This window comes from Mercenaria mercenaria, chromosome 12, assembly GCF_021730395.1.
Source record: "Mercenaria mercenaria strain notata chromosome 12, MADL_Memer_1, whole genome shotgun sequence".
Lineage (NCBI taxonomy): Eukaryota > Metazoa > Mollusca > Bivalvia > Venerida > Veneridae > Mercenaria > Mercenaria mercenaria.
The window spans coordinates 4,637,085-4,651,509 of record NC_069372.1 but is presented as its reverse complement, the minus strand read 5'-3'; positions in this window follow the sequence as shown (position 1 = coordinate 4,651,509).

Here is a 14,425-nt window from a genome sequence, read left to right as displayed (position 1 = left end):
TCAGAGATAACAAGTCGAGGACTGTATCCCCTACACCACAAACCCAGGATTAATATTGGCTGTCGGACATGGGTTGAGTCTGTCAACATTCCACCGTGTGTTCCTACCAACACAAATTGAAAAACATCATCAAACATATTATATACAAACTTTCATGGTGCTTTCAATCCAGTTTCTTTATTGAATGGATAATTTATTTTAGCTCAATTGTCATATAGTGACAATGTGAGCTTTTGTGACCATGTTTTGTCTGTCTTCAATTTCGTCTGTTGTCCATGCTTAAATAATTTCTTGTTTAATATATAAAGTTATTATTCTCAGAATGAATTGAGTGCCAAATGCAACCTTCAGAACAAGAAATGTTCTTATTAATTATTATCTACATAAGATGCAATGTCTTTAAGTGTGTTAAAAATGGATGTAGATCTCTAGATTCTATATAAAACAAGCAATGTCGTTAATAAAAAAATAAAATAAAAATAAAAAAGAAATCCGCACTGCCTCATTGAATTTTGCAAAAAGTGGCCTGAGAAACTAAACATTAATTTTTTGGCCTAAGCTCGACTATTCAAAGAATAGTAGAGCTATTGGACTCGCCCGTGCGTCGGCGTCCGCGTCCCGATTTGTTATGTTTTTGTATGTAAGCTGGTATCTCAGTAACCACTTGTGGGAATGGATTGAAACTTCACACACTTATTCACTGTGATGAACTGACTTATACTGCACAGGTTCCATAACTCTATTTTGTTTTTTTTTACAAAATTATGCCCCTTTTTCGACTTAGAAAGTTTTGGTTAAGGTTTTGTATGTAAGCTGGTATCTCAGTACTCACTTATGGGAATGGATTGAAACTTCACACACTTGTTCACTGTCATGATCTGACATGCACTAAGTAGGTCCTATAACTCTACTTTGTTTTTCAAAATTATGCCCCTTTTTCCACTTAGCATTTTTTGGTTAAGTTTTTGTATGTAAGCTGGTATCTCAGTATCCACTAATGGGAATGGATTGAAACTTCACATACTTGTTCACTGTCATGATCTGACGTGTAATGCATAGGTCCCATAACTCTGCTTTGCATTTTTACAAAATTATGCCCCTTTTCCGACTTAGCATTTTTTGGTTAAGTTTTTGTATGTAAGCTGGTATCTCAGTATCCACTAATGGGAATGGATTGAAACTTCACATACTTGTTCACTGTCATGATCTGACGTGTAATGCATAGGTCCCATAACTCTGCTTTGCATTTTTACAAAATTATGCCCCTTTTTCGACTTAGAAATTTTTAGTTTAGGTTTTGTATGTAAGCTGGTATCTCAGTACTCACTAATGGGAATGGATTGAAACTTCACACACTTGTCCACTGTCATAAGCTGATATTCACTGTGTAGGTTCCATAACCCTGTTTTGCATTTTTACAAGATTATTCCCCTCCTTCGACATTTGTCTTCATTCAATTGACAAGGCTGTTGAATAGTCGAGCGATGCAGTCCTTCGACAGCTCTTGTTATAATTATTATGATTTAGAAATTTTGTTATGTGAAGATACACCTACATTAACTTCTCTAAGCATCGCGCAACACGTTCTCGCAACATTAGTACATCCCTTCTCTTTACGGTCTTTCAAGGTTTTGCATTATTTTACCAGCATGCATATTGCAAAGATCAAGCATTAGATTTGATTCTATTGACGGTCTACTACAATTATTTCTTACGATATTGGCGAGCTAATTTCAAGGTAAGTATGACTGCAATTATAGGAGATCGATCCCTCTACGGTAACATGCGATATACCGAATGAGAAATATACTATCGAATTAAAAATGTGTACTTCCCTCACGTGCACAGAGCGTCTGACTTCGGATTTTTTTGGAAGAGTACGCTTTTTCCTTGTGCCTAATAAGCATCCACATAACTTCTCTGAATCGCAACGTCTTTCACATCAGTACAAATATGGATATATGGTATATATACACGTAGTGTGCACTTGTAAATAAAAGCACCTAGTGAGCACACTCAGGGGCGTCGGAAGTGGGGCCGCAGGGGCCGCGACCGCGGCCCCAATAATTTGCCCAAAAACGATTTTTTGTAAATTCATAAGTTGGAGTCGCAGGTCCGCGGACCCAATATTTTGTATAGTATATTAAATTTTGCTTCGCGTTAAACAATACACGCTGTCCAGATTAGTGTGTTACCGTGGTGACGGTGACACGATCGGGGGTGTTAATTGGAGTCATACACACGTGTCCGTGATTGGACATAATTACGCATGAACAAATCAGCATGTTTTTAATTGGCATGTCTTTAGTCAATGGAACGTTTAAGCTATACCCAGCCGCAAAGATCTAAGGTATTAACTTATAAAATTCAGAAAAATAATTATCATGTTTTTATTTATTGAAAGAGGTAAGTGTTAAGATTTATCACACCGCTAAGATGTAAGGAATTAATTACATAAATTGTTTTTACTCAAAAAATGATATTTCAAACAAAAATAAGAAATGAATGTAACATGAATGATTATTGTTCAATACATTAAATACAAAAAAAAAAAAAAAAACATACATGCATTCTTTGTATTGCGTTATACATTATTAATTCTGATAAGAGTTTATTAAACTTTATTTTGCTAATAGTCATGTAAATAGTAAGAAAATACTGGAGACTTGAGATACGATTCAATACCCTTAAATGCACCAGAACTCACCATTTATGATCCTGTTTTAAAAATGTTCAGGGGGATGCCCCCTCCCGTACCTACCCCCCCCCCCCCCCCTCGCGGCCCCAATATCAAACACCTTCCGACGCCCCTGACACTTCATTATAAATAAATGTACCTCTCCAGAGGATGGGCCTATGCAAGAGGCGGCTATTACCTGTAATACAATACAATATGGGTAGTGTTGTTTTTATTCCAAAATCTACCTTTAAATTGATAGGGAATCGATCCTACGCGTAGCGTCGAAAACCGGGATCGATCCCTTTACGGTAACATGCGATATATCGAATGAGATATTTACTATCGAATTAAAAAATGTGTTCTTCCGTGCTGTCATTAGACAGGTTTTTTCAAATGTTATGGGATGAGTTGAAGTCGGATCGATTTCCGATTGAGGCAGTGCCTTATTTAAGAAATAATTTATAGCAAAACAGTGCTTTATCACTATTTATATACGATGGGCGGTTATACGTTGGCGTAATAATTTCACGAGGGCGCAGCCCTCGTGAAATTATTTCGGACGACGTATAACCGCCCGAGTGTGTAAATAGAGGATATTTGTTTGTTTCCAGTGTGATATCGAAATATATCTTAACCGATAAGGGAGACAATTGAATATTTTCACGAAGGCGGATATCACACTGCAAACAAACACATTTTCTTTTTATTTTATGCTAATTGGTGAATATCAACGAATTTTCTGTTTATTACATGCTTACATGTTCAAATAAGACCAATACTTCATGATGATATTAGGATTTATTTAGGCTACCGTGTTACATATGATGCATCCGCTAAATTACCATGGACACTCAGGCACATTAATATCGAATATTGGTGATTAGGTCCGTTAAATCAACACGACGCCATTTTGAAAACAAGAACTACATTTAAAATATTTTGTTAAAAATGCACAATCCGCGGCCAACAGACAGAAGTTAAGTACCGGTAAGCAACTTTTCGGTCAATGCCGTCAGTTCGTTGAATAACCAGAAGCTTGCTTTGTTTACAAATGCTGAAGGTCAGATTAAAAAACAACTCGAAAAACGTAAACAACTGGGGAATATCCGGAAGTCCTTGGAAAATCAAGCTGCAGAATTAAATATCATCATGGATTTAATGGAAATATTGGTCTAGGAGCTGTATAGCATAACGAATAGGAATGGAATTTGGAACACAACTGGCTGGGTGGGGAAGAATTTCGACGAAAATGCTAATATGTTCTTTATTGTAAAATTTATATCAAATATGATGGAACTTTTCTTTGCGCAAGCATGGCGCCAATAGTAGGTCTTTGTTTATACTCGCCTGGGCCGGAAATGGTAATACGTCTTGCGGCAGAATTCAGTTCGGGCGAAAATCATTGCGAATTATTCAGCAAAGCGAATAACTAACTCAGTATGTTTGTAAATTAATCAACACGTTTGTTCAATGTGACATTTCATTTAAAACATGTTTTTAAGTAAAATATTTTATGAAATTTCAAAGCGCTATTTCTTGATGCGTACATGGCGCTAAATATCACGTTGACGTGACGTCAACAAAATATCGTTGTGATGATTACAGCATTTTTATTACATGTTTGACGTCGCGGGAGTGTAATAAAGCCATTAAATAAAAATAATAATACACTAGTAATAGTAGTAATAAAGCTTTGACGTCGACGTCATTTATAGTATAGGAGACGTTGGTCAAATTGACTTGTTTATATAGTAAAAGAAAGTAGAAGTTTTGATGTTTCGACAGGAAAGGCTAACATGTGATAAAAAGAATATTACATTTGTGACTTTCCACATTGAATTCATCAAACTCATTGAATAAAATTGATAAAATGCTCGACAGAGCCTCACATCTTATTATTTTATTCAATGAGTTTAATAAATTCAATATGGAAAGACACTCATGTAATATCCTCTATGTTAGTCATATTAGAATTCACATTATTTAATTCTAAATCTTTAATGTCATTTAACATGTTTCACAATGACCCTTTAATAGCCTTTGGATGTTAGAGCAAACAGGGCAACAATGAAAACACAGGTTTATTAACATTATATTATTTGTCACAACATGCAGAGAATACTACTATAATGATTCTGCCTTTGCGATCAGTATAGATCATGATCAGCCAACACGTCTTAGCAATCACGATCTGCATTGTTCGCCATTCAGTCAGTGTAGTTTTGGTAAGCAACCCTTTTAACAGTTAATGGTACTATCTAAATTAAAACTTGGACAAGTACATTATATAAATTTAGCAAGGTAAGGGACTGACATCTTCATAACTGGTACATTAAAATAAAAAAAGGTGTAAGTCTTAAGAAACCTGCTTCCTATGTTTATGAATGATTCAACGTGATGAACTTCATTCCAACCGATACTAAACATACAAAAAACGGTCGGCAATAAATATCCCGCATTGAGCGTACGTACGCATTGAATGTACTCTATTAAACATATGTTAGACCTAACCCTAACCTTTAGTCAGTATATTGTACATTCAATACGTGCGTACATCAAATAAGGCGATTTAATGTTGACGTACAGAAAACCGAGAAATGCCTTTGCTCGTTGTCAAGCCATTCCTTGTGATACATAGTACCACCTCTGTGAGAAAGTAAGTCTTTGTATTAAAGGTGCAATATAATAGAGACGCTTTTGCAAAACCATTGATGAATACTTCCGCTTTTGCAAATTTTGCGCGTATATTCAAAGAGAACGTTCCTTAGATGACATCGCAGTTATGATTTTAATGTTAAATGCAACAAAATGCGTGCAATTCATATTATAAACATGTTTACAAATTGAAAAGGAAATATAATGTAAATATAAGAAAGCGATTCACGGATTTGCCAATCCTATTCTGTTGTTCGTTTTGGCATGAACTCCGAAAACGCATTTCTTTTCTTAAGAAACATCTTCTGCAAAATCTGCAAAATTTATAGATTACGTAATTATTAACTCGCCTGATACCAACCTTGGCTGGCTTAAAACGTTTCTGAACTCTACCGGAGGTGAAATGAAATAAATAAGCGTAATTTAGCTATTCATCTTCATTACCTACAATTTAGATTTTGTGAACAACTTTTCCTTTTTCAGGACCTTTTCAAGCTAACCGTGTAAAGTAAGTAGTCAAGATGCAAAGATGATAACAGTAAATTGCCTATTACTTCTTACAGTTACTTTTGTAAATTCCCGAAAGAGAAAATAAAGTACCAATTTACGATGTCATCAAAATTGCAAAATCGTGTTTAACAGATATAATTCATGTTAAACGGAAAACAAAAACAAGGATACATATCCAGCAGGAAAAGCGATATTCATACAGCTCACGGCATTGCAGGCATCATAATGCACACGACTAGCAAACACACAGCTCCTAGATAAAGCAATTAATACAATGAGGACAAAACATGCACGTAAAGGAACACAGTGGGGCACCGCCTTGGAACAAAACTCTTGAGAAATTAGGTTTAGGAGTATATCATCAAAACACAAATATTTGTTGAGCAAACACCATCTTTACCAAGAAGCTACCTATCCGTCACATGGTCTACCATACTGTCCCATATGATTGGATACTTAAAGTATTATCAAAAAGTTGTCTCCCTTTAAAAATTAGAAAGAAAAAAAGAAAAGAATTAAAAAGAAAGAAAAATAAACAATTGCTGAAAACTACGTTTCATCTACTTATGTTACATTTCAGCACTGGTATTTTATTGCAAATGCATCGAAACGAAGCTTTGAAAATGGTGTGTCTTTAAGGGCGTTGTATATTCCACGAGTGTGGTCCCATTATGCAGTCCTTTCCCAGAAGTCAGTGTATACATCAGTAAATTGACACTTGTTTTGTAGAGTAATACATATGTTGTATAATCATGCTGTTCAATTATCATGTTAAACAACATTTTTTTCCATGATTTGATGTGGTTTGAATTTTTCTCAAAATATGGTGCATATCGTTAAACCGGGTTATGGTGCACACCTAGCTAATCTCACTGTTAACACTAGAACCACTCCACTTTTATAACAAAGTCTAAGGACAGCTTAAATAAAATATATCTCTGCCTGGTGAATTCCTTACACGCGCAATGGCAACAGAAGGCATGGCATGCTTCATAAAAACAAACTTTTAGAACCATGAAGGGTCAAACGAAACTGGTCACAAGACTGTTCACAGTCGTTTTTCTCAGAAATCATGGTTTAGGGTTACCAAAGAGAATGTGTAGACCAGTCCAAAACCTTATAATCGTTTAAAGGTAGCGTAAAATGTTTAACGAAAGGTATTTTTTTCGGCAGAAAACTTCAAAGGTTTCTATGATTTTATGACATCTAGAAAATATATAACATTTTTTTAAAAAAACTGATCATATTATTTATGACGACAACAAGACAGAGGCCACTGAAGGAGATGATGTGTCTTATCCATCACCCGAATACAAACAATGCCTAGAGCTTGCGGTAACCCCCTGAAATGCATGAATAAGACTTTTTCACTGCTTGAGGCAGAACCATACCACAGAACTTGGGTAAAACAATTTTATTACCTTTTTGTATTGTTAAGGAGAATAACCTCCTGTCACTACACATATAAAGGCATACCATTTTTTCAAAATAAGCGAATAAAATTTATGATGCGTTATATGCCAACGTAAATGTTATCAATTTTAAAACCACTAGACCAGTTTTGATAAAAAAGTAAAAGGTAAGGGTAGATTTCCCGCACGCAAAGAACGCCCCAAACAGAGCCAGACAAAACATTGAAGAAAGTTCCTTGAGATGTCCTTCACCAAATTATCTAAAATTGTGGGACTCTGGTGGTTCCCGTTACATCAAGGAATAAAGAATAGCACAAAATTACTCATCCGATGATCTTGATGCAATATACAGCTGAACTTTGTTCCCTCGAACTCGATGGGACCAGCAAAATTTGTGCGAGTTATTGGTGGTTCGAGCCAACGAACAAAGTGCTCTATATAGGTATTTTGCCAGGACCTGACAATGAGTTCGGGTGAAGGGTGGTGTTCGAATTTTCCGAGTTCGAGCGAACGATTTTTGACTGTAGCTTGAAGAGATCCCATCGGAAAAATATGACCACCGTGTGCTAAATTTGCTTTAACTTTTTTATATTTATTATGAATATACTTTTAGCAACAACTTTAACAGCTTCTCTAAAACTGGTCATTTTGTAGGGGTCATCATCTGTTGAACCGGTACAAACATAGCTGACAATCTAGGTCATTGTGGTTTGAGCTTGTTTTACATATATAGAGTGTGACTCTATGATTGTTATGACCATCTTATGATGCTTATCGCTTTGTAGAAAACATGAAAAATAATAGCGTATCAATCATGAATCATGTCACAAAACCAGCTGAGTGAATATAGGGCCTTCATGACCCGCTTGTTTATACAGCAATATATCGAAGGACAATCGGTAGCTAGCTGATTCTGAACCCAGGACTCAAGGGTTGACCAGTCGTCAAATATAGTTATAAGTAACAAGGAGCTGCGTTTTCAAAACGTAAAATCATGCCCCCAGATGTATGATCAAAGATCTTGTTTTTTTAAGGTTTTGAGTTGAAAGGTGAAGATCATTTGAAGGTCAAAGTATACATAGATCAGTTTCAAGATTTGTTGAGTATGAGTATGAAATAAATCGGGTCATTAAAATGTTTTCATCTCTAAGTTTTATGTCAAATGTTTTATACAACGTAGAGGCTTTTATGCAACGGTAATTAGACATTAATATCTTGGTACTGCTTCCTATTATTTGATTTTTAGTAGCGATAAATTGTCACCCAAAATGAAAATAATTCAATAATATTTTGTTGTACTCCCTAAAAAGAAATAAAAGTGTAAAAATTGATTCTTCTGTTTCAGTTTAGAAGAAATTCAACTCTTTAAAACCATTATTACTGCTATCGTTTTCTTCGATATCTCTTAATTGTACTAGATACGAGCGAAATTAAGGTATCCATTGTTGTGTAATGACAAATGATTCATTGGTTAAAATTTATCAAGAAGAGAGATGGATTCAACTAATATCTAAATGTATATGCACTTTATTTTAGAAGCTAAATTTGTTTCGCAAACACTAGGGTCGCTTCGGGTTAGTGAAAACAACGCCGAGAGCATAACACGAGGTAGCAAAGGAAGGCCAAAATCTTACGGAAGAGTGAGTTAGGACTAATTACTGCGACGTTTATTCGTACGCATACAACACACCGAGTGGATGAAATACAGATTATGGTATATGAACTTAAAACAGAGGTATTTTCTTCCGACATTGAATGTGTACTTTAGACATTTTTGATGCCAACTGTCGGCTTTCTACCCACGTAGTTTATTAGCAGTCGCCTAACCCTGATTCCATTTATGCAAATTTTATTGACAAAGCGCGTGAAACATCGGCATTAGAATGAATCTTTGATCGATCCTTAAACATGATTTGATATATTCTTTCGGCTACCATAGCAGACTAATACGTACCATAAAAACGGGGGTCGCTATTACCGCTATCATACACCGACTGACTACCGCAGACGCCTAAAACGTACCATCAAAACGAGGGTCCAGATTACCGACATCGTACAGCGTAGGACTACCGGACTTTTTTATTTTTCCTTGTATCTGGGGGGAATTTGAATGCTTTTTATTTTTTGCAGAATTTGATCTGAAGTGTAAACTTTCATTTTTGTTATTAACAAAACGGTATCAAATCAGTTAAATTATTCATATGACATACTAAATAATATTACTCAACAAATTACAGGTCTCCATTAAAGTTAAAAACAAAACCAAACGTCTCGTGCGCAATAATGTTTTAAAATAATTGTTATCGCAATTTGTTGATAAGAAAATCTTTTTCAGACAATTAAGGGATCATTACTCTCCAAAAATACCCATTAGTTTTGATGGTTGCTCGTCGCAGTAATTACCGAACTCAGTTTTTAAAACTTAATTAATTACTCATTTCTACGCTACGGTATTTAAAGCCATTTTACTACGTCTGCATTATGCGGCTCCGGCATTCTAGAAGTCTGAAAACCACGGGTCTGCCACTGATGCGTTTTGTAGACTTTTCACCAGTTACTTTCACTGTGGCACTACGGTAGTTCTGAACTTTTTTCCATGAAATACAAAATTTCACTGTTGTAATCAGAAATAGTGTACATTTATACACTACGGCAGTAATATTTTAAATTGTTATTGCACATGGAACGTACATATATACACTGTGGTAATTCTCTCCAGAACGCTTCATCGTTTTTACGCCGCAACGGTAATACATATGCACACATCGCTTCTTCGAATTGCATACTAGACGCGTGTAAATTTATCCACTATGGAAGTATTGTACGTTTCAAATTTAAAACTCAAACTTTAGGTAAGAATGCATTTAAATTATCCCAAAGTACACAATGGTAATTTTGACTTTGAGCTCCATGCAATATGCATTACAATGCATGGATACTCTGGAATGCTTTATAAATGATACAGTATTCAGTATTTCACATGTGCCTTTGTATACTCATTATATTAATTTATAGTCCAGGTCCGTAATGTAGGAGATACATTCGTGCACTTGTAATCTCTGAATCATCTCACTGACGGAGGTTCGCAGGTTCGAGCTGTGCTACCGACTAGGATTTTTATGTGAGAAAGTAGGCAGTTGTTTACGGACTTTGGCGTCTAGTACTGGTCTTTCCCAGGAATGATGGTTAGTTGAACTGGCTGCCTGATATAACTGGAATAATGTTGAAAATGGCCGTAAATGCAAACAAAAACAGACTCTAAAATGATTTGTTTCCAAAACCGTACATGAATGTGCTTTCGGTGAAATGAGATCTTACAATTCTTTATTATATGATTAAACAATTGATACCTTAATTGCGACTTTAAAGAAAAGTATCAACGGAATACAGCTCGCGACTGGGATACGCTCTAATTTAGATATAATGCTATTAATAAATTCAGATATTTTAAAATCTGTTTGAAAGTCAGTAAGGCATAACAAACTAAGAAAAAGACACTTTTAGCTACTATTATAAGTTTTACCACGAAGTGTCATTCGACATTTTTGAGTTTTGATTTGGCACTTGCATCATATACACCACAAAAACAGATTATGAATATGAATAAATTTAAATGAACCTTAATAACGTATAGTTGACGCGTTTACATGGTCCGATCCACTGACATAACTGGTAGGCGACTAAAAGTAAAATGCAACAAAAACATTTTATAACAGAAAATAATAAGATAAAGTAATAAAAATAACAACTGAATGAAAACACTACAGTACAGGCAATCTCCTATGAACGGGTATGAGTAAGAAGAATCATATATCAAATGCTACACAACCTGAACAACGTAGGCTATTTTGGACTAAATTTCATGATAGACAGTCTACCTATAGTCCGATCCGGAAAAACGGGTAGGAGACTAAAAGTAAAACATTAAAAGCAAACAAAAACTTTCGATAGAAAATTGAAAAAAAATATTTAAACGAAAGCAAGTTGTAAAAGCTATAACAGATGAGGATCATTCATTACAAATCATCGCTAAAGGTAACATAGAGCATAATATGTAATGCTACACAAAATGTTTACTAAAAGTCATGAAATAATTCCTGTTTTTTGTTGAATTTGTACTCTAGTCCGTTTAAACTGAGTAAGAATGAAACAATTTTGTCAACAACTTACGACAATAACCGTTAATCTATATATACATGTATTTTTTGAATAGCCGTCTAAAGGCAAGGGGGTGGGGGGTAGGCTAATTAGCATTGTTAATGACGCATAGAAAGATAAAAAATGTCCAAAATTTACTGTGATAAACATGTCATCGGTAGAACTGTTTAATAAGTTAGTTATGTATCTATATCTAATATGCCCGGTTGTATGATTATTATTTCTATACCATATTAAAATGTATCAAAATTCACAAGAAGCCAAACTTTAAGAAACATGTTTTTTCTTGAATTTCAAAACTTTAACTCTTAAACACCTTTTCCGTTTAGACAGCTTATATTAGAAAAGTATATTGCATGTGAAAAATAATTATCAAAAGGTGAATCAATCAAACTTTCTCTTTCGTACTAAAAACATAACATACATATACACACGACACATAGTAAAAATGTGTACACAATGTAATGTTGTCACTAATCTTAGACACTGTCTGTTTCTTTCTCCAGTTTGTGCTTAGTGTCCGCTTGTCAGACAGTCATTTCTTCTTTGTCGATTTCCAAGATAATTTTGTTGGCATTTTACGGGGTGTTTCTATTTTAATATGTACCTTCCTGTGTGATATTTTGCAACCGTTATGTAGCTAAATTGAAGGAAGGGATTTCTTATTAGAATGTAGTAATAATGAGCAATAATAAAACGTATCAAATTATAACATTTAGTGATTTGCAATGGTTATATATACTAAAATCGATTTTCTGGAGTTTCCAATTTTGCTCTTGTTGCCATAAGTTTTACGGACGTTTTTGGATTGGATGTCTGTATGGGCTTGTCCTTTAGTTAGCCAAACCCAATTTCTGGACGCATGATACGAAAGAAAGCATTCCCTGAAAGTATTATTTAAAAGATCACAGGGATTAACCCTGAAAAGAGATGACAAATATTTTTATGTAAGCAAGACATTTTGATTTTCAACTACAGTTATTGCACAACTTCTCTGGAACTGGCTTTGGTACTTAAGGGCTGTATTTCTAGAAACATTTTATCCTGTACTAAGAAGATAAACCTGTTAAGAGCAGTCGAATATATAATGCAATAACAGACTTTTCCTCTTCTGACATGCTTAAATATTTCGAGAAGTTTGACCCAGAGCGATAATTTGAGTACAATTTTGGATTTGAGCGACTTGTTGACTCAGACCCAATTTATATACATGGAGTAAAAGAAATTACGTTCACGTAACATAGCAATGACTCAATAATACCATTAAATCTTTAAAACTACTCATTAGATCAATATAAGGTTTTGATAAGAAGAGTATGGTTATACCTGTGTACATTGTTTTTACACTGCTTACAACCAAATGATGACGTTGGTGTTCGGAGACCAGTCTTTAGTTTCTTCATACTGCAAAACTGATAAGCATTTGTTCGCCCTGACATTGAGATAATTTCATGTGAGTCTGCAAACTCTCGGTAAATGGCATCGACTACCTGCGTTTGTTTGTTTCCTAATTCCTGAACGGTAACCTTACATACTCTAGCTACCATGTTTCCATCTCTGATTTGACGTGCCATATGCTGTCCTTTGTTTGTTGTACTAACCGAAACAGGAATTATAATGTATTACATGTATTACATTATTCCTGCCGAAACATTCTCTGTCGGACTAATTTCTGTGGTTTCAAATCATATGGCAAGAATTTTCGCCCTTATTAAAAGACCCACAAAGATGGATTGAGCTGGCAAGGAACGCCTGTGCCAAAGGGATGTGTCTAGAAGCACTATACGGTTCAACCAGATGTTCAACAACCTTCCTCGTTAGTTCTACTTCTTTTTCCCTCAAATATAAACTTTAAACTTCCAAAGATATGCAGAAACTGCATCTGCTAAAACGAATATTTTAAAGCCTCTCTTTAATACATACTATTAACTAAATGTTTATCTATTTATCTTTTTATACTGCATCACTCCCCTTTACGAGTATTACGTGCAGCTGCGCGCCTGTACAAGAATTTTAAAAAGTAAAATGGACAGGAGAATAAAAGTAATACACGATGTGTATTGCAAGCATGAATACAGTTGATAGTGTTAAAAACAAGAAGGATTTACAGATAAAAGCAGTTTAAAGAAACAGGTCTATCATGTTAAGCAATGTGTGCAAGTTTGGTTACACCCTGCTTAAACTGGTTCAGGGTTGGGGCTTGCACAAGTTGTACTGGAAGGGAATTCCAAAGCACTATGGTGCCTGGAAAAAAAGAGTACTTATAGTAATTACAGGGAGTGAGGATCTAGGTATAGGAGTGGGGATGCATATGTTTTGTTAGACGGGATTGGGGAGGGGGAGGGGCTGACATAGGGAGGAAGTGGTACAGCAACCAAACCACTCTGCAAATAATTACCACAGTAGACGTTTGCATTAGGAACGAATTTCAACGAAGTACCGCAGTGTAGTTTTACTCGTCCTGTTACTAAGAACTATAATAGTAGACTTTTGTGAGAAACTTGAATTTTGAGGCAGTGCCATAGGGTAGTTATACATATTAAATGAAATTAAGTGCACTTCCACAGTGCTGAGAAAGTTACCCTGCGAAAGGATCATACTAGTAATCAAAACTTATCCTGTAGGCGTTATTCATTCCCCCGATTACCACTGTAGTTTAATGCAGGGCATGCGAAACTCAAGACAGTGCCGCAGCGTATTAATACATATTCACACAAAATAGAATAGCATGTACTGCCACAGTGATGCATTGACCGTTTAAATATGTGACTTTTAATAAATAACATTAACTGTTTGTTTTATCTACATATAAATACCATAGTAGACTATTGCAGGAAACAAGAAACAATAGGTTGTGCCACAGTGTAGTTATACCAATAACCACACACTGGACATAACTACCATAGTGTAGCAACCGTTTTACATAAAAATTACCGCAGCATAAAAATGTAGTATATTTTTGTTAATTCCTTCTATTTTAAATTGCGAAAAAATACAATTTTTACACAAA